At 43.8% G+C, this 21,941-nt stretch overlaps 1 pseudogene; it reads right to left on the bottom strand.

Annotated features, from left to right (window-relative positions):
* Positions 1–703: 703 nt before the first annotated feature.
* Positions 704–10,284, bottom strand: LOC139999322 (cysteine protease ATG4A-like; annotated as a pseudogene).
* Positions 10,285–21,941: the final 11,657 nt, after the last annotated feature.

Below are 21,941 nucleotides of genomic sequence, written 5' to 3'. Positions count from 1 at the left end.
AATTAACCAAACAAAACAGCATACAACCTAAGAAAAGCTTAAGAAATTTATTAGATGCACAGATAAAGTGCTGTAACAGAGAAACTTGTGTAAATCTATTCTAAAATAAATAAGGTACAGTTAAACCACCTTTGACTCGTTTTAACTCGGAAAGAAATAACCTAAGTTTTAATCATTTGAATTTTAAGGTCAAGGTGAAATCTACCATAACTATAACAGTGGTTGTGATCTGTATCAACTATTTGAGGCTCCTGTTCCTCTTGAGGTCTCCCAGAAACAGGAAGGCTATTGCAAAATGTATCCATTAGACATAGTTCCTTTTACAGAAACATTTTTGTAATAAAGTCTGGTTGCTCAAATACATGTTAAAATATTTAACAAGGAAACAATTTTCTCCTGATCCAGTCAATCTTTTAAACAAGACAATGTATTTTTCATATGACGCAGCCCACAGGAGGGAACAGAAGTAAACATCCTCCTGAACTGAAGACAGTTTTGCTTGAAGAACTAAACTATTGCATTATTAGATGAGAGCAAGAAATATCCATTTGGGTTATCCCTTTCTCCAAACATGGTGCCCAGTGATACATGTATTTTTGCCTTAATCTCAAAGGCCCTTTTGTCTCCACGTAAGGTACGTTAAAAAGAGATTCCCTTTAAGCATCTTATCACAAGATCTCTTACTGCCTTTCCATCCGGGGAAGCTTGTGTGTTAAACTGCCCTTGGAGTTTTGGATGCTACTAGATTTCTGTGCTCTGTTATCCATAATTTCAGGCACTTCGGGGCTAACATGGCTGTTTAAGTCAATGCAATAATATTACCAATATATTCAACACTCAGAAGAGTCACCACAGTTTCCTTCACACACTCAGGATTTCAAATTCTTCTTCCAATTCAAATAGCTTGTCAGTAGATTCAATGAGTTCTGTAAAAAAAGATAAAGAAAAAAATGCTTCTAAAGACATGCCTGATTTTGTTCACTTAAAAAAAAAACTTTGAAAGACGCATTCCAGAAAAGTACTTTGGAAGAGTGAAAAAAAAAATCTGTGCTAGCAATTGTATGGCTTGTTTGGATACATGCCTGCTATATATTGCTTGACACTCACAAAGGATAGTTATTCTACCTGTGATTATTCTTTTATTTGCTAACGAGGAACATAACATTGCACAATTAGGCTTTTAATCGGTGCCTTACCTGCTCCTGTGGTTGTCACTTCTGGTTTTGTTGGAGGTATGAAAGGAGGCCAGTGTGGCGGGTGCTTCTGGACCAGCTCAAACATCCGTAGACTCTGCTGCTTTAGAATCTCCTGAGGACAGAATGCTTTCATTTTAAAAGCTGGCTCGGGAGACGCTTCAAACACAAAACGTGTCTGCTTAATTGAAAGTGTTTTTTAATTACGCGTGTCCATCAGGAAAAAAAAGTCTTTATACAGACATACTGTGAAATCCAAGCACCATGGTCTCTGTAATACATCCCTAGTTAAAACACATCTGGAAGACAGATCTCTTGAACTGTACTACAAATTATCAGTCTTATCATCTTTTGATATCAGCTTTGATATCTGCAAACCTGTAATTTTGTTTACAGGTAGCAAGCACACTAGGAATGTACAATATTTTCTGCTTTTTAAAAGAAAGTTGCTTGCATAGAACTCTCCTCAAGTTTTCTGTTGATCAATAGCACAAAAGACAGATCTATCAGCTCCTCCAAAGGGGAAAAAAAAAAAAAAAAAACGCATCAGATTTTGAAGGACAGGTTTTGGTCAGGAAAAAAGGTGTTCCTGAAGCCAAACGCTATTCCTCTTCAAAGAGAAGTTACCTTCTGTCCTGTATTTCAGTTATTTACAAACTGTTTTCCTTAGATGATTTTTTTTTTTTTTAAATAAATGCCCTTAGAGGTTGATGGTACTTTACATTCAGACGTCTGGTGCTTAGCTTAACAGCTGCATGCAGAAACATCCTCAAGTCTGTTTCCTGTGGCAGCCAGCACCTTCTGTTCTCCCTAGATCAGCAGGAGCTAGAGGCCTGCAGCACTTACAGAATCAGATCTTTAAGATAGCAGGGACTAACAGTCATAATTAGAACACGCAATCTATTATGTCAAACAATAAAAAAGGATCAGGAAGCAAATCATTGATACATCACTACAATATGGCAGTTAAACCTTAGTCATTTAGTGAGAATTAGAAGTTAAAAGCAAGTGTCACCCAGTAACACCTTCAAGTGTGGATGTTTACACCCATTTTCCAACTGGCAGGGTTTGTGGCTGGTAAAGTGCTGAACAATTTCCAATTAGCAATTCAGTAGTATTGCCTTACCCTGATGCTTTAATGCATTCTTCTCCATGGCTCATACAATTTGTATACAAAGGAAAATGCAAAGGAAAATTTTACAAAAAACAGACAATAAAAACCAGACTTTATAAAGAACAAATCGAGATGCTAAGTTCCCACTCTTACCTTTTGTACAAGACTACACCGGTTATCAAAATCACATTCTTCTTTGCAAAAGAAGCCCTTAGGGGAAAAAACAAACACACAGAGTTTTACCTTTGCAGATGGTAGGTATGTGGTACCAGCAGGTAAGGCGGTTTGACCTCTGATACAGTAATGCCCTGTACGATCAGTAGATATAAGACTCCAAATATGTGGCAGCTCTAGGGAGAGAACCCACGGGGAGAACAAGGCCCTGCAAACCCCTAACGAAATAGTCAAGCAAAAAATAGCAGCAGCTCCTGTGTGCTCCTCCATGGAGCGCCACCCAGTTCCTACAGTCCAGGTATCAGCAGAAGCTGAAAACTTGTAGATGATGGACCACCTAAGGAACATTTCCATTCTGGTATCTATACTGAAAATATTTGCTCTTCATTATGATTTTGTCTGTCTCGTTGCATCATGCCACATTTTGCACAGTTACGTAGTTAAGTATTAAAACAAAACAAAACAAAACAAAAAAACTTTCTCAAAAGCAGCAGTATTAAAAAGCAGGTATGTGAATGAATGACAGATACCGGTATCTTTACAGATTGTTTAAAGCTTTAGAAACACATCCCACTGGTGACAACTGCCAATCACCCAATCACAGGATACTGGCATGGGATCAGATCCAATTTTTTCAAATACCACAGTACCCCCATGACATTTTGGGTGAATTACAAATAATACATTTGTATTTGTAATTTGGGGTGAAATACAATAATTCCACTTAAACATTTTCAACTTATGATAGAAAGTAAGTTTAAGTAACTTGTCTAGAGGTGACCAAACATAAAGTAGTGATAGAATAAAACACATAAACCTGTTTCAGTTCCTTGCTCTGACCATTATAATGCCTCTTGAAAGAAGTAAAAGCTGCTCAGTAAAGAAAACAAAGCGAGCTCCTACAGTACAGACAGCTCCCCACTTGCCCTAAGATTCTCCATGTAGTTATGTACAAACTACTATGTGTTGATCACAGAAGACAGCTTTGTGATCTTGGTTCTGTTCAAGGAGATGCATTGCTGCCCTTACCAATGTAGAGAGACATTACTTTGAGATAAAGTACATGCATTCAAGATTTCCTGACACTTACTAAAGCTACTGAAGGGTCCAAATTCATGATCTTCATTCTATGTGGGGCTTCCTGGCAGTGGAAACTCTCATCGTCAACCGTGCCATTTTCTTCTGAATCTACAAAGCTTTGAGTGGTGTGAGGGTCCAGATAGATCAGCTCATTGCCTGGATGGGTAAAAGCCGTATGTTAAAAATAAGCAAGTGACATTAATAAGCACTTGGTCCAGAACTGTAAAATAGAAATTAGATTGCCATCGCAGTCAGTATAATCTAGACTTTCCAGCTAGGGATTCTTTAAGAGAATCGGAAGGTTTAGACACAGCGTTTCCCACAGGGTATTTAGTATAACTTCCTATTGTCACCTATTACTGTAATTTTTTGGTTGGTTATGTTCTATCTTTGTCACATACTTTTATTTTTCCATGTGAGATCCAGTACTTTTTTTTTTTTTTTTTTTAAATCTCAAGTGTTGTAAACACTAACATTTGACAGATTAAAAGGTACAGGATGTTCACAGATGCAATCTGTAATCCCATTAGGCATTCATTCAGAAATTGGAACAAAAAAGCCTAACTAAAACAGGTTAGGTTTTACAAAAGGACAAAATAGGGTTGCAAAATTTTGGCCCAAAGTGGGGTGAAATCTGAAGGAATGCATTTTAAATTAATTAGAGCAATACTTAATAACAGAAGGTATGCAAAAGGTGAAAAAGATACTGCTATCAGAAACAGTTTTGAAATACAAGAAAATAAAAGTGACATTTGACCAATACACTTGTCAAATGCTATCAGCTATTCTCAGTATGTTGCTCTTGTTGATGTCATCACTTATTTTTACACCTAGCTTTGCTGTTACCTTTCTGCTCCTGTTAAGGATCATCTCATACTGTTTCTAAACTCTTTTAGATATGCTTCTTCATTTATTTTATTCTATTCTCATCTTTCTTTACTTCTAGAGGTTCACGCTTAGACCCCTTACTATTTCCCCTTCAAAAAATGTTCTCTTTTGATCATCTGCACATTTGGAATAAGTTTCTTTTTTCCTTACCTAAAAATCCTATGAAATAATAGGCATTATTTGGTTTCCCTCCTAATGCTCCCAAAGACTGTGGCATCTTAAAGCATTCCTAGGAGTTCAAAAGGAATAAAGGAAATTGTAATTCATTTCTTTACTGACATCACACATACCCAAACTTATTTGACAGTAACGAGCAATGAATTGAAAGAAAACCTTACTTTAAATGCATCAATATATACGGGATTTATGTGATTTATCCCTAGTCGTAGAGGTATAATAAGCAAGAGGGCTTTCCAGCCTGTGCAGAGTCCTCCTGCCTTCTTGCTTCGGCCAAGAGCACTTCTGTGCAAATGTGCACTGCTGTGGGACGCGCTGCTGCTCTGAGGAGGGCACCAGCACATTTTTTCTGCGGGAATAAAACTAGAAATCAGTCAACGCACAGAGGAACACAAAGCAGATCTTCCTCTCAGTAGTGAATTAAGCTAGTTTGCCAGGGATCTTTATAGGGCACCCAAGACAAAACGAGCCGGGCATGGCAATTACAGCTATTTAGTAGAAGTAATTCTAGCAGACAGTATGTGCTGGCACGTCCAAGTGAGACGTTAGATCAATGATTGGGGGATGACAATTTAAGACTGCAGTGACATGTCCTATTAATGTTATTAATAGTGTCAAGCTTTGCCTATAAAACGCCAGAGAAATGAAATGGCAGCAATGATGACAGTAGAAATTCTTCAAGGAGCTCTTCACATCCAGTGATGTGAGCACGAAGTTGGCATCAGGGATCAAAAAAACACAACTGAGTTTGTATGTCCTTCTTCCCTCTTCTTACCCTTGCAAGACAAACCCATGGCCCCCCAAGTATTTGTTCATGTTTAGATACATGCTGGCAAATGGAGTCAAATCAGAAACTGTTACCAGAAAACTGATGAGGTGTCACTTCCTGATGTCTTCAATGACCACCGTATTGTCCATAGATACATAAACTGCTAATGAATTCCATTCATCAAATAAAGCAAGCTTCCTAGAAAACATTAAGGTACTAATTAATATAAACTAGTTGGATCAAAAAGGTAGCTTTACACTCAGAACCATTTATTTATTTTTTTTTCTTAAGAAAAAACATCCTTTCTGCATTTTTTAAAGTCTCCATGTAAGAAAAAGAAAACTTTAAACATTAAATGTTTAATATCTTTAGAAAAATAGGTACTGAGTGGTACCAGGAAAAACATATGCGCTGCACCATGTGCAAACTCTTTTGTCTTACTGCTAAGTGCAGTGACAGTAACAGTTCAACTACATCAAGTTTATTACTTTTTATTGCACTCGACAGTCTCTGCAATGGGTTCTTGCCCAATTGTGTCTTTTCTCATTTGGAAAAGAAAAAAATTCCTATGCCAGTTTTGCAGATTACTTTTTGCTTAAGAAATTCCACTGAATTCAGTGGAATTACTTCTGCCTGAGCCTGCGTGCACAGCAGAAATGGGGCGTTAAAAGCTAAATCAGCTAAGGGTTTGGGGCACCAAAACTTCAGTGGGAGACAGCAGCACACAGTTTTATGTCCACTTCTGCAAAATCCAAACCTTTGGGGAAGGGAGCTTGTCCTGGTTTCAGTTAGAACAGAATTAATTTTCTTCCTAGTAGCTGGTGGAATGCTGTGTTTTGGCTTAGGATGAGAAGAGTGCTGATAACACCCCGATGCTTTAATTGTTGCAGAGCAGTGCTTATACTAAGCCAAGGACATCTCAGCCTTTTGCTCTGCCCTGCCAACGGGCAGGCTGGGGGTGCAGTAAGAGCTGGGAGGGGACAGACCCGGGACAGGTGACCCAAACTAGCCAAAGGGGTATTCCATACCATCTGACGTCATGCTAAACAATATATAGGGGTGGCTAGCCGGGGGGACGGGGCCGGACTGCTCGGAGTTAGGCTGGGCATCGGTCAGCGAGTGGTGAGCAATTGCATTGTGCATCACTTGTTTGTACATATTATTATTATTTCCCTATTATCACCATGTTATTATTATTGTTATTATTATTAGTATTATTTTGTTATTATTATTTTCCTGTCTTATTAAACTGTCTTTATCTCAACTGACGGGCTTCACTTTCCATTTCTCTCCCCCGTCCCAGAGAGGGAGGGGGGAGGGTGAGCGAACAGCTGCGTGGTGTTTGGCTGCCGGCCGGGTTAAACCACGACAGAGCTACACTCTTAAGCTGCACTGGCAGAATTAGCTGTTTCAAATAAGCCAGAAAGAAATGGGGGTGAGCGTTTCACCATGAAAAACTTGGCCATGAAAGATCTGGAGTCCAGGGCATGCTTCAGCTCCCCTCCCTCTTCAGATCATGTGCCTGTTCCAGGGTGTCAAAGACTTGCTGCTGAGCTCGCAGGACCTGTAGCCTAGCCCCTGCCTGAGGTAAGACACCTCCACGTACCCCTGGAGAACTGAGCAGCCTCAGTTCCTTTCAGTGTGGCTCCCAGACTATGAGGAGCTGCCCATCTTTATCCAGTAGCCTTGCTGGCAGAACTGCTGCTCAGAAAGGGAGGAATTGCAGCTCAGTTCCCTCCTCAGCCGAGATGGCTTCTCTCTGATGTTTCACACCACCACTCCGACCTACACGGTGGCACTCTCGACCTGCCAGAGCTGTGCCACTGTGCAGAAAGGAATATACATCTGTGGTGTGACTGGTGAGGGCATGCAGACGGCATAGCAGGAGACTTTCCTGCAGTTTCTTCTCCTCAGGCTCTTCCTTTATTAAAATTTAGAGGTCACCCATTCCCAACTCAGTACCTGCACACCGAGCTGTGGCATGACATTCCATGCTGCACTTGTAAATAGATGGCAAGTACATTCCTGACTGTGGGACAGGGGGAGATGCAGCCTTCAAAACTCTGCCTGGGCCTTCTCTTGGCTGCCCCAGGGGAGTACGTTCTGAATGAGACTGGTATGATCTCACTTACTTTAGTACTTGAGCAACTGTATTTGGTCCAAACCATTCTCCAATTGACTTCCCCTCTCCAACACCCACCTGTGCTGTTTTCACAGTGAAAAAAAGACACACGGACACAAAATCAAAGAAAAATGAGACCATAAAGAATGTGGGAACAATATACAGTAAATACCGTGACTGTCAAACATTCTAGAGTAACTGCAATCTGTATTTAGCAATAACAATTATTTTCTCAATCTATGCTCTTTTCAAAACTTAGGGAGTGCCAGTTTCTTTAATAAACAAAAGGCTTCTAAACTATAACGAGAATTACAAGTTAGCAAATGTTAGTGCCCTTTATTACAAATTACAGCAATAAGCTACAAGACTGTCTATTCTAACATTACTGACTCTGGTACCCAAGGCTTACAGAGTTTATCAAGAGCTACATTCTAGTACATGGCTTTATTTAGGTCTCAGGGAATGTTTCTGTACTACTAGTCTTTGCGCCCATCTGCATACCTTTTTATTTTTGTATAAGCATACACCTTGTCTTCACATCCACTTTTTAAAATTATGAATTAACATACTGCAAATTAGTGATTCAACACAGTAGAAATTTCAGTGGAAAAAACCTGAAAGTTTATGTTTGTTCTTACCCATCTGGTGGATTGAATAACAGCAAGCCTTCCTGTCAAGAAAGCATCGTAGGATTCTGTGATATTCTTCTGGTTGTTTTTTGTGTTTTTCCCATTGCCAATCTGAAAGGAAAAATTGATATAGAATAAAAAATGGTGACGTTTTCATTACACTGATCAAATGTCTAGACAGCAGAAAGCTTTATAATGAGATGTTAAAAGACATTTCAATTCATCTCGAATATTTACATTTTGTGTAGAGCTCCTAGAATTCCAAGCTTGTTATTTATCATCAAGCTGCCCTTTATCATCATAGGCTAGATTGTAAAAACAGGGAAAATAAAACAAAACAAAAACATCAACTGCAAACATATTCTGACGGATCATGCTGCGTGTTGATAGCCATTCCAGTATCTCTGAGCTTCCAAGATTATTTAAAAGTACAGGCTGTGTTTAGACCTTGTTGGATTTCTAAGCACCCATTAAATAACAACATAAGATCCATACAGAAAGTCCAAACACTCCACTGGCAGCACCCTGGGATGTGACATGCATGCTTAAGAGCTTGCACCAGGGGGGTTTGGACCTCGTGCTGCTGACAAGTGAGGAGTGAAGAGAAGGGTAAGAGCACTGTCCCACGGTGGCAGGTTTTCCCTTGGCCTCAACTTGGGTGTTCCACTAAAAGGTTTATAAAATAATGGCGACAGGATTCCCCATTTGTTCTCCTTCTATGCCTATTTCTCTGCTTCAGGCTGGGATGATTTCACCCAGCTGAATATGAATTGATTCATTAGGAACTGTTACCAGGGCATCAAAGAAAGTCTCACTAATAAATTCAGGGTTTGTGCTTTTAATGGAGTACTTACGAAGAAGCGTCTGCAGACAATACCGAAGTTCCCTCAGGACCAGCACTCACCTCTCCCTAAGTGTCTGCAGATCAGTGCTTGGGCCAGCATCATCTGCCCGCATCGCAGCATACATCCCCAGCCAGCATCCGACGAAGGACCCGTGCCTCCTGTTAGGAAAGTTCAGCACAATCAGTGCAGGCTTTCAACTGGGTGCAGCACCACAGAGGACATTTCAGAGTGCTAGAAAACAGATAGGGCTGCTGAAGCCTCCATGAACTGTCCTACAGATAAAAGGCACAGAGCAAGACTTTGGTTCCATGCTGTTGGTCTAATTCTAATCTCTGCATTGCACAAATAAAAAAAATTCATTTATTCCTTGTGGAGCTGACTTACTCTTTTCATTCTTCAAGCAGCATTCACAAACCATTTACTGCATGCTATACAACATGATCACCTGTTTACATACAGACATAAATAAACACTGATTTTAATAATCTTCATGTTTGCATAAACAGTTAAAATGATGCTCAAAATGCGCTAATACTCTAGAAATATTTTCCCAGCCTACGATGCCATCACTTATCTTGCTATTTAATTTAGAACAATGCAGCAAATCTGCAGTATACTCACCACTAGGCAAAAACTTTCTTCTATACGTAAACCACACGTAAACCACAGTAAACCACACGTGAACACACCTTGGCTTATTGTCTGACTTTGGCTTATGGTGCGTCTGTTGCTGTGTCCAGCACAGTGCAGCCCCTAAATTGCTACCAAAACCTTGCCACAAACCTCAATCCCCCTGTTAAAAGAGACCCTCTTGTTTGTTGCCCTTCTTTCGACACTCTCTAACAGGTTTATGTCTTTTTCTTATACTGCGGAGCCCAAAACTGCACTCAGTACTCAGTACATGGAATACCAACAGAGACTGCCTGGCATTTTCTCTTCTCTGCAGAAGCTCTGTTGCTAACACTGTCCAGAAATCACCACTGTCACAGACAGTAGTAGCATTCCCTCCTCCCACAGTTTGTTCTTCCCCCCAAGACTTAGACACCACCCAGAAAAAGAAGAATAATAATACTAATAAAATAAAATAAAATAAAATAAAATAAAATAAAATAAAATAAAATAAAATAAAATAAAATAGTCAAAAGCCATCAGGAAGGCAGTGGTGCAGACTGTGGAGAGCCTGGGTTCAAATCCTTCTTCTGTGAGGCTCTGAACCTATATCCCACCACAATCTCTCTGCTAATGTATGGCAGGGAAAGGAGGAAGAAAGAACATATCTCCTGCACTTTCCATTTATTGTTGAATGACAATTCTGTAGCGTTATAAAGCCTCAATCAGTGAGATACAGGGTTCTTCTCACATTGTCTCACTGTGCCCTAAGCGGAACAGCTCTCATTTAATAGATGCTTCACCACAAAATCATGAGTCATCTGCAGTTTTGAACTTTTCTGGGATCAAGTCCCTTCAGATGGTTGAGGAATCTGCTCCAGCACCTATGTAAACTGGTGCTCTACTAAGCTAGTGAGTGAACAAGAGAGAAATCCTCTGCTAGATGACTTGACAAATTGGGTCTGAAAATAGTGTTGAGGCAGAATAGTCCACGATTTTTGCCTTGGGTGCACAGAGGGATTGGGTGTTGTAGACTTCTTTTATTCTTCATTAAGATAAACATTTTCAAAAATGTGCTTGTTCAACCTTGCTCCCACTGTGTGCATGGGAGGGAGATAACTGAAAGTGGGGAGCGTTGCTTGGATCCTGCAAGTGGCTGAGGTCCAGTGGGGTTGGAGGCTTTCTTCCTCCTTTTGGAAATGAAAAGCAACCCTGCACCTCCCCTGCACTTGCAGAAGGATCATGACAGCCCAAAGCACAGCGGCTTTGTAATTGCTGCACACACTTCGATCGGATTTACGTGGCAAGGGTTTGGTAGCAGGGGCCTGCAGGGATGGCGTCTGTGAGAACAGTCCAGACAACAGCCAGCTCCAGATAGCTCCAAAAGGGCCCCGGCGCTTGCCAGAGCTGAGCCAATAAGCGATGTTGTTTGCACCTCTGGGAGAGCAGATGTAAGAAGGGGGAAATACTGCTGCACAACAGAAGCTGGAAGAGCAAGGAGTGAGAAGCAGCCCTGCAGCCCCCAAGGTGAGTGCAGCAGGAGGCAGGAGGTGCTCCAGGCTCACAGCAGCAGTTCCCCTGCGGGCTGTGCAGGGAGAGGCCCCTGGTGGAGCAGGCTGTCCCCCTGCACCCATGGGTCCCCCATGGAGCAGATCTCCACGCTGCTGCCCCCCTGTGGGTGGAGGAGCCCCCGGTGGAGCAGGTGGCTGTGGCCTGGAGGAGGCTGCGGCCTGTGGAGAGCCCCCGCAGGAGCAGGCCCCGGGCCGCAGCTGCAGCCATGGAGAGGAGCCCCCGCAGGAGCAGGGGGGCTGGGGGGAGCTGCCGCCCAGCCGTGGGGGACCCGTGCTGGAGCAGTTTGCTCCTGGGGGATGGATGGATGGATGGAGCCCGTGGGACGGAGCCGTGTGGGAGCAGTGCTTGAGGAGCTGCTGCCTGTGGGCAGCCCGTGTGGGATCAGCTGGGGAAGGGCGGCATCCCGTGGGAGGGACCCCACGGGGAGCAGGGGCAGGGAGGGACCCTGAGGGTCACTCTGCTGAGTCTGCTTTGCCCGTCACGATACTTGTTGAGCCATCGCCCTGTCCTTATCTCAGCCCTGGAGCCCTTTGCATCGTATTTTCTCCCCCTTTCCCTTTGAGGAGGGGGAGTGAGAGAGCGGCCGTGGTGGAACTCGGCTGCCCACCCGCTTTGAACCACCGCAGTTGCAAAGTCCTGGGAAAGATTTCTTTCAAGAAATTAAACAAGGTGTTTAACAAAGAAATGCAGAGTTTCCTTTTGAAGGCTTCCTGGAGAATTGGGCTTCTTTCCTATTCCCAGCTCAGAGGAAGGGAATTGTTGATTTCACCTTCTTTTTTCTGACATGGAAATCAAAGGTGAACTGCTCTACAAGGACGGGCAACGTCTCAGAATCAAGCTCTTTTGCTCTGTAGTCCTTTCTCAAGGAAAAGATTGATCACCCACCTTCCACAGATGTAGGGGAGCAGGGAATAATGTTTGAACTACTCTAATTCAAGTCAGTTTGGGCATAGTGGTACTTCCCTAGCTGTTTCTGAGACAGACGCATTAGCAACAGAGAGTGTTGTGCCGTCACTGGGAGGCGCCTGCGGTGATGACTTCAGAAACAGAACTGAATTGTGTCACCACAGCACTTTGGCAACAGCTGCCTCTGTGCACGTTTAGCTGGGAGGCACAGAGAAGGGTGCTGGATGCGATGAAACCACGTGAGGATTTGTGGATCTCCCCTTGAGGAGCACAGAGAGGGACCATGCCCTTCTGTAAGTGTTTTGATGCTTGGCTGAGGAAAAAAATGTGGTTTTGTTGTGAATGCTTCATTGTAGTATTCTGTAGTTTGTGTCAAGTCCTTACAGAAGCCTCAAGGTTGGTACTTTGCTCAATGATGGAGCTGCACAGAGTGAGAACAGACCCAATGTACGGGTGAGGGCCTCTGCACGTTCTCTTCTTCCTACAGACGATGAACAAATAAGGGGAGACAGAGAAGAGTGTGCTGTGGTCCTCCCATAGACCGCAAGTACTAAAGCATAAACAAGAGGCTTAAGAGTCCCCCTGTCATGTTAAAATTCAGGCAGCAATGGACTTCCTCACACGGGCTGGCCTGTCAACTAGTGTCTCAGGCTGTGGCGTATGAAGATGCACTCCATCTGCTTTCAGGGTAGCAATGGCAGTCGGCAAGCTTCCTGACCTTAACATTTGTCATTTCATTTCTCTCCTGAGTTTTGGTGGTTCTCCACGGTTCATTCTTGGTCTAGAAAAAAAAAAAAAAAAAAAAATAGTGAATTTGGATCAAAATAAAAGGATAAAAGGATTTCCTTTCCATTAATTACATGTTCTTAACTTAACTAAAAAAAGTGAACTGTGATGAAAATAAAATGTTTTCCTTTCCATTAATTACATGTTCTTACCTTTGTAACAGATTTGGTTATTGACTTAGAAGGCAAATATCTGGCCAGACTGCAAGACTTGTGCTCGCAGCGTGGGACAGCTCTCGTAAAGGTGATTCAGGGCAGTTTCTGGAAAACAAGACATCAGATCTCCCAAACAGCTTTCTTTGTGCTAATGTAGGAAGGGTGAGTAAGTGTAAAGGTAAGAGCCCAGATACTGTAAGAAGCAGCAAGTGTGAAGGAAACTTCCTTCTGGCTGATACAGCTCCATATCTAGTTGTCAAGTATGAAGAGAGCAGTGCTAAGTTTCTTGGGGAGAGGTAAAAAAGAAGAGACTGGGAGATTGTAAAAGGAAAAAGTGGGATTCCCTATTTCAGGAAATCCTAGGAACTGGAAATAGAGATTGGAAGAGTGCTTTAAGCCAAGACAGACATGTTTTAAAACTAAAACCTAGGAGTTGAATGAACCAAGAAATGAATCCCTTTTGATTATGCAGTTGTGTCCAGTGTTATCTTGGGAAATATGGTTTCCACATAAAACGTATCTGGGGCTTGAAGTTCTCCTAAGGCCCTTCTCTGTGTATTCCCTACTGTTTGGTAAGCGCTGAGGTCACACTGCAGACAGCAGCACGTCCTCTCCCCACTACTTAGCTGTCTGTTCTCACAACACGTCTAGGAACAGAATGGCTTGGACACAACTGCGCCTAGGACCGAGCTCATTCAAGCTGCTGGACGAGGTAAAAGCTCTGGACAAGCGAAGGGGAGGGAGGGATGGGTGGACATACAATATGATCACTTTAATCTCATTTCTCTAAGAATCCTGGCTGAGAAAACAAAACAAAACAGAATCAAAAAGAACAGAAGAGAACAGAACAGAACAAATGAAGCAAGCAGCTAGCTTGCTGGAGACATTGTCTGGGAAGCAGTGAAAACACTTGCAAACAAAAACACGTCAAAGGACTAACTCTTTGAGCTTAATTCTAATCCAACAGCATAACCTCAAAGTCCTGTTTCTGTTCGTAACAGGCTGGTCCAGTAACATGTCCCATTGGATGACTTTGCAGCATAGATGTCAGGAATGCAGCTTGGGATCCCCTCCTTCTACTCAGAGTTCACTTTGAAGGGATGAGCAAGTAATTCTTCCTGGGTTGACGGAAATCTAAAGTCTGTTTTCTAACACTCTTGCAGACGCTTCTCTGTCCATCGGCCTGTCCTGCCAACTCTGGTGTGAGTGTGAAGTTGTGGCAAGAGGGATTTCCCATTCCTATTTGACCTGATGGACACCAGCTTTCCTCGGAAATGGCTGATGTTGCTGAGGAGGCAGCAGTATCAAAGGCCTTGCTGATGAAGGTACAACCAGCTGGGGAGGCTTTGGCATTTCTGCACAACGCTGCTCCCTGACTGTCACTCCAGACTCAGATTCGGAAAGAAGCAAAGCAAGCTAGAGGAAAACTGGATGTCCTGGTAATTTTCTTTTTCTTTTATTTCTTCATTCTTCACTTGTAAGAAAATCTAAATCTTAACCCTTTGTTTGAAAACACGGCTTTATGGAAATGCTTATGGGTGTGCTCCTTCACCTTGTGTGGAACCTGCTTCACCTCGCTTCAGCTATAGGACACCTATGCTCCAATTTATGCTTCCCATGATAAAGCGGTGTTCTTTCGGTGTTCTTTTCTGTGATGCTTGCAGGCGAGGTTGAAAAGAGTTGTCAGTAGGATTCTTCGTTTCCTTTGCAGTATCCAAAGCTCCGTATTACCGTGGATCTTCTCCTCTGATCTGGAAAGCTTCACAGGCCAAAAGAGAATTGAGATGAAGAAGGAAATAGAGAATGCTGACCAATATTGCCAAGTACCACCCGTAAGTTTTGTGAAAGAATCCGGTGCATTTCTGTAGTGGTAGAAAGTTCATAAAATCATCGTTGTGCACTTGAAGGCAAGCAATGCTGTAAAAATGAAGAATGCAAGGCCCTGCTTAAGGACAATCTTCAGGCTGCTTCTAGATCGACAGCTTATTTGCTTCTTCCACAACCTCATCTCCGCTTGCTTAGAAGTTGTGAAGGTCGGAAGCACACTCCGTCTTTTTCATCCCCTCTGTGTATCTTTTCCCTGACAGCAACTTCTGTCTTGGCTCTTCACATCCAGCCAGAGCAGTTGCTTTGCCTCCGCAACCTGCAGGCTGACCTCTCGTGTGTACCTGTGCTGGACTGAGGGTAATGCTTGTAACGCACACAGATGCTGCATTCACTGTGACTTTTAGAAAAGAGAGCAAGAAGCTAACCTGCACAGCAGACTCTTAGGTTTCTGTATCTCTCTCTCTCTCTCTCTCTCTCTATCTGCATATATATTTCAGTACTTATTTACTTCTTTAAAGATACCTTAAATAGAATAGATACTTTAAGAAAGCTTACTTGTTCTTCCCCTTTCCTTGTTTTGAACGTTTGCTTTTCTAACCAATCCTTAATGTTACAACATGGGATTGATGCAGTACTCAGTCCTTAGAAGTTCTCAAAGCACATCAGTGATTTCTCTATTTCTCAACCTTTCCATCTTCATTGAGATCTCTCATCTGAATTTAGGTAGGAGGTGAAGAAGAACACTGCAAGCAGCTGAAGCCATATCAGACACATGCTTCTGCTAGGAAGTCATTCCGAGTGATTCCACGGTGTACTTTAGACAGGTTTGCTCTGGTCCTCTGGACTCAGCATCCCCAAGGGATATTTCAAAGCTCTCGGAAGGACCCGTCATTATCTCTGACACTGCAGCCTCCAGTAGGAAGGGGTAAATATTCCTTGCCCTTGTGCAAAGGAACTACTCAGTTAGCTGTTTCTAACCCAAATCTCGTTGTTGTCTTCTATTGACAGACACCACCCGGCTAGCCAAGCTAAACCACTGAAAATGGAAGGAGTGGGACATCTTGCAAAGCCTGCTGCTGCTTCTAAGCAGAAGTGCGCTGTAGGTGGGGACACAGCAAGAGGAAACGTCCAGGCCACGGTGGAACTGCAAGGCACCTGTCTGAGCCACACAAGGAAGTCAGCGATTCCCAGTTGGAGACTGTTGCTCGACCAGTGACACAGCAGCTGGAGCGCTTCTGGTTGCTGCTGATGGGTTCCCGTGAATCAGCCAGGGATAGGAGCTATGAGAACGACTGAAGCGATTTGAAGTTACCCGAAAGAAAGAAGAGAGGAGAGAAGAAGACAAGAGGGGAGGGAAGGGGAGGGAATAAAAGGAAGGGAGGGGAGGGGAGGGGAGGGGAGGGCAGGGGGAGGGTAGGATAGGATAGGATAGGATAGGATAGGATAGGATAGGATAGGATAGGATAGGATAGGATAGGATAGGATAGGGTGGGGTAGGGTAGGGTAGGGTAGGGTAGGGTAGGGTAGGGTAGGGTAGGGTAGGGTAGGGTAGGGTAGGGTAGGGTAGGGTAGGGTAGGGTAGGGTAGGGTAGGGTAGGGTAGGGTAGGGTAGGGTAGGGTAGGGTAGCATAGCGTAGTGTAGCGTGTTAGAGGGGAGGGGAGCATAGGAGAGTATAGGGTAGTGTAGGGGATCGGAGTTTAGGGGAGTGTAGGGTAGGATACGGGAGGGGAGTGTAGGAGAGTGTAGGGGAGGGGGGCATAGGGTAATGTAGGGCAGTGTAGCGAACGGGAGTTTAGGGTAGGATAGGGGAGGGGAGTGTAGGAGTGTGTAGGGTAGTATAGGGGAGGGGAGTGTAGCAGAGCATAGGGACAGGGAGCATAGGGGAGGGGGTGTAGGGGAGGGGAGGAGACGGGAGGGGAGGGGAGGGGATGGGGGGGAGGGGAGGCAAAAGTGGGGAGAGGAGGCAAAAGAGGGGAGGGGAGGGGAGGGGAGGGGAGGGGAGGGGAGGGGAGGGGAGGGGAGGGGAGGGGAGGCAAAAGAGGGGAGGGGAGGCAAAAGAGGGGAGGGGAGGGGAGTGCTACCATAAATAAAATTGCCAGATACATGACATTTTGGATCTGGAGCCAAATCTTTGTGTACATGTCCTCTCCCCGTAGCCCCACGTGCTGACCACCCACCCGAATCTATCATACTGTTGGTCAGAAAGAACAGGGAGCATAGGGGAGGGCAGGGGAGTGGAGGGAAGGGAAAAGAGGGGATGGGAGGGGTGGGGAGCGCTACCATCAATAAAATTGCCAAATACGATGAAGGAGCAGCAGAGCCTGCAACCTCCAGTCCCCAACATCCTCCAACCACCCCCCACTGCTCCGTGGGAAATAGATAGAAGAATCAAGACTGAGGTTTAGCCTGGGATGGAGGTAGTGTGGCGAGGTGGTTTTCTGTTTGGTTGGTTGGTTGGTTGGTTGGTTGGTTGGTTTTAAAGTTTTTAAATTCTCACTGTCCTACTTTGTGATCAGTTGGCAATAAATTCAATTACTCTTCCCCAAGCCAAGTCTGTTTTGTCCATGAAGCCATCTTCCAGTCCTGAAATAAGAAAGGAAACAGACCTGCAAGCAACTGTTACACAAGTGCAGGAAGAGTGACAAAGGAGGGTTTTGAGGCATGAAGTTCCTGCAAGGATGCTCTGCTCTTTCCTCACTTCAGTATGAAAAGCACGGCACTAGTGGGTGGTCTGTGGTGGTAGTTGTTTTTTTGTTGTTTGTTTGTTTGTTTGTTGTTTTGTCAGCTCCACCCCACAGTATTTTGCTTGTTCTACTTGTTTTGGTGTGCCCCCATTCCCTCCCTCAAGGTAAAACATCCCTAGGGGCCATAACTTGCTGTTAGCAAACAAGATCTTGCAAAAGAGTGAAGTTAACATGGCACCACCTGCACTGGTGTATAAATAGTTCAAATATTTTCCCTCACTTTCCTGTAACTTTCCTGTAAATTGCTGGTCAGGAGATAACAAGTGGAGAAATTTAGGATAAGAGAGAGAAAGTTGTGTTTCCTATTGCCCTGGAGTTTCTGTTGGTCTGGCCACGGAAATGGAGTACTCAAAATCCTCAGGACACTCAGTTTATACCAGATTTATCCTAAAACTGCAGTATTTCTAGGCCCTTGGGATTCTTATCAATTAAAACATACTTTTTCACGCACAGAAGATGCAAAAAAGTGCGCCTACTGCAGTATGCAGACAGAGCCAGTCCTGTCTCTTGATTCCTTCTGCCTTCTGCCTGAAGAGCAGCAGACAATCGAGTTCTTGTCTTCAGTAGCTACGGCCTTAACCAACTGTGCAGTCTGTCCATTCATACACAGAGGAGGAAAAATAGCGTGGAATAACTCCTCTCCTTTGTGCTAACAGAGGAGGGTACAGCTTCCTCACTCCAACCCCACCGAGGCAAACCAGTCAGCAGTGCACGCCAGAGCCTCTGTCTCTTCCCCGTCTCATGATGTGCAGCTGGATCACTCTCCCTTCTATCCCCAGGATCGCTTTCAGCACAGTCACAGAAGGGTCAGACTCACAGCTTTAGGAGCCATCAGAAGAGGCTTTCCCTCTTCTGCCACCACACCCCCTATACACATGCAATTTCACACATGCAAAGAGACACCATGGATTGGGGAGTTGCACAGAGAGGAGACCACACCCGTTTGCCTGCCTGCAGTTTGACACCAGTAGGGAGGTAATTCCCGTCAGGAGTTTCCATAGAGATGACAGAATATGGCCCTAGGGTCCTGCTGCTTCTTTCAGCCCTAATTCTTCAAATCCATAGGAACGGAAGAAACCTTCCCAGCCAAGTGCTGCATATCTTGAAGGTTGGAGAACCCACAGCCTTCTGCTTCATTTCATTTTAAAGATCAATCCCAATGTCACTCCCATAGAAGTAGTGGAAGCCATCTGGCTGGCTTGGCTTTCTCTCCAAAGAAGACCAAATGAGAGTTGGTCCCGGGTGAGGATGAGCCCTGACAGTTCCTGCATTTTGGTTCTCCTGCAGCCCACAAAGCTCTCACTGCCTTGCCTGAATTTGAACCCCTTTGGAACCAAATCTACAGATTATCTCTGTAAATCCAAAACAGCACTTATTCACCATGTGAACAACAAATGCCTGGGATGGTTAACAGCACTTAGGTGCAAAAAAGAGCCCCCGCAGGAGCAGGCCCCGGGCCGCAGCTGCAGCCATGGAGAGGAGCCCACGGGGAGCAGGGGCAGAGAGGGACCTTGGAGGAGGGAACTCTATCCTCTTTTTTCATCGGTGCTGAGATTGAGGATCAGGATTTCGTGGTAGGAATTTGTTTAGATGAACCAATTTACCTCCATATGGGTTTTGTATGTTTGTTTCACCTTGTCTTGCAGGACCATCTTGGCTGGGTCTGCAGTGTTGTGCAAAAGTGAAGTTTTTCACAATAAAGAGCAGCTTTTTTTTCGGGGAAAAGGCTGAGGTGGCCTTCATCAGAGTCTTGTGACCTGAAAATGCAGAAAATGGGTGCATGGCTGGCTGGATGGGTGGGTGGGAGTTGGGAATTCAGCCTTGGGATCAGAACTGGGACGTTGTTGGGATAGGAAATGATCAGTGGGATGGGAAGTGATGATGGGGATAGGAACTCATTGGGATGGGAAAAATGGGTTTTATTTTTATTGCATTAAATCCACTTTATTGACTGTGTTGTACAGTATGGCGTTGTTTTATTACTATAAAATTATGATGATTATTATTTACTCTTATTAATTAAACAATTTTTATACGTTATTATATTATAAATTATAAATATTAATATTGATTATATTGTTTTTATTCCTTTTCTACCCTATTAAACTCTCTTTATCCCAGTGCACTGCTTTGGACTTTAGTTTTCCTTCCGAGTCGTTGTGGATTCACTCCGGATGGGGGGACATTAGCGAACGCCTGTGTGCTTCAGATCCAAGGTCACCTTTGCCCTCAACTCAAGATACATGTTTGCATCTATTGTCGTGAAACAATGTTAACAACAGCAACAAAAAAGTTCCCTACTTGCTAGCAGCATCCCTACCTTTGCTGGGGTCTGCTCTGTGCATTTTGAAGACCGTTCCATGCTATTCAGCCCCTTCAGGAGGAAATGGATGGTTCTAGGAAAATGCGTCTTGACCTGATGCAAAGCTGTGACTCAGCACCCTGCAGCCCCCGCAACCCCTGGCATTTTAGCTGCAGCCCCTCCAACAACTCTGATGTTCCCTGCATCGACTTCAACCACTGCGCTGGGACCTGAGGCCCCTCAAACCCGTGTCACTCACCCTGCAGCCCCTCCAGCCCCTGGCATGTTCCTTGCAGCACCTCGAGCCCCTGGCATGTTCCCTGCAGCCACTCCAAGCCTGGCAAAGGCCCTACAGCTGGCTGCGGGGACTATCCAGAAATCTGCTCCAGAAATACAGTGATGGCAAGGAGCCCTCCACTTCATTCTTCCTTTTTTTTCTAGCTGGAAGCATTCAGAGTTGTCAACGGAATTGCTTTGGAGGAGTAGGAAAGACAGAATTGCTGGGTTTCTGCTTTCTCCCAGAAACTATCAGACCACAACATGACAGTTGTCTTTCTTTTACGTAATTTTACACCTGGATCTTTCTCACTTTTATGAGTGTGGGGTATTCCTTCTTTCCCCTTTACCTTCCTCTTTCCTTCCTTCCTTCCTTCCTTCCTTCCTTCCTTCCTTCCTTCCTTCCTTCCTTCCTTCCTTCCTTCCTTCCTTCCTTCCTTCCTTCCTTCCTTCCTTCCTTCCTTCCTCCCTTCCTTCCTTCCTTCCTTTCTTCCTTCCTTCCTTCCTTCCTTCCTTCCTTCCTTCCTTCCTTCCTTCCCTCCTTTCGTTCTGTCTGTCTGTCTGTCTGTCTCTCTTTCTCTGTTTCTGTCCAGCACTGATTTTATGGCTACGTGTGCATATCCACAGTGTAGAGTTTTCTCCGTTCCGTTTCTTCCCTGAGTCTTGCCCCTCTTCCCTGCAACTGAACAGCATTGCCTTGATCAAGGAAGTGGCAACATGCGGCTTACACAGTAAACTGCTGAAATTACAGCTATAACCATGGAGCACAGCTGCCGATCAACACAAGACCACCAATCGCTCACATTTCTAAACTGCTCGTCACAATTCTTCCGTATGTAGGCTGTGATGCTGCTCATTTCTTAAGCACCCATCCATTTCTTCTCTTCCCAGACCCTCAAGGTGTCCTGGTCAAACCACCTCCCTTCCTCTTGCCCCATCTGGCTCTCCCACCTTCCTTTTCCCTCAAGGCTCAACTTTTTTTTTTTTTTTTCAGCATAGGAGCTCCATAGAAGCTGCTGCTGCCCACCTCCGAGTTGACTAGGGCTGAACTACTGAAAAAGAAAAGAAAATCTATAAATAAGAGTGAGAGATATTCAGTATTTCTCTATGTTGTCATTTATTGGTGAAGATGAAAGTCTGCAGTTCATGTTCATTACACTAGCATGACAACATGACCACAAGGGGGACTGTCTGGTAGTGAAAAGGAACTTCAGCATGGATTAAAAATCTTTGCCTTTCTTTATTCTGAACTGTTTTTCTTATGGCTGCTAGAGAGAGATTCTCTGCCTTAGAAATAAAACTGCCCAGGCTGTTCTGATAAACCTGTAGGGTTAAGGCACTTCTACCAAAACAGATTTCAAAAGGCAAGAAGTCAAAAAGCAACAATTCAGTAATCTGTGTACGCTTCTATATTAAGTTTTAAGATAACCTGGTTTATATTTAGTTCACACAAATTAACCAAACATAGCAGCATACAACCTAAGAAAAGCTTAAGAAATTTATTAGATGCACAGATAAAGTGCTGTAACAGAGAAACTTGTGTAAATCTATTCTAAAATAAATAAGGTACAGTTAAACCACCTTTGACTCGTTTTAACTCGGAAAGAAATAACCTAAGTTTTAATCATTTGAATTTTAAGGTCAAGGTGAAATATACCATAACTATAACAGTGGTTGTGATCTGTATCAACTATTTGAGGCTCCTGTTCCTCTTGAGGTCTCCCAGAAACAGGAAGGCTATTGCAAAATGTATCCATTAGACATAGTTCCTT

This window comes from Anas platyrhynchos, chromosome 23 (genome assembly GCF_047663525.1).
Source record: "Anas platyrhynchos isolate ZD024472 breed Pekin duck chromosome 23, IASCAAS_PekinDuck_T2T, whole genome shotgun sequence".
In the NCBI taxonomy this organism is placed as follows: Eukaryota; Metazoa; Chordata; class Aves; order Anseriformes; family Anatidae; genus Anas; species Anas platyrhynchos.
Note: the sequence above shows the minus strand (reverse complement) of the source record. Positions and strands in the feature narration are given on the sequence as shown.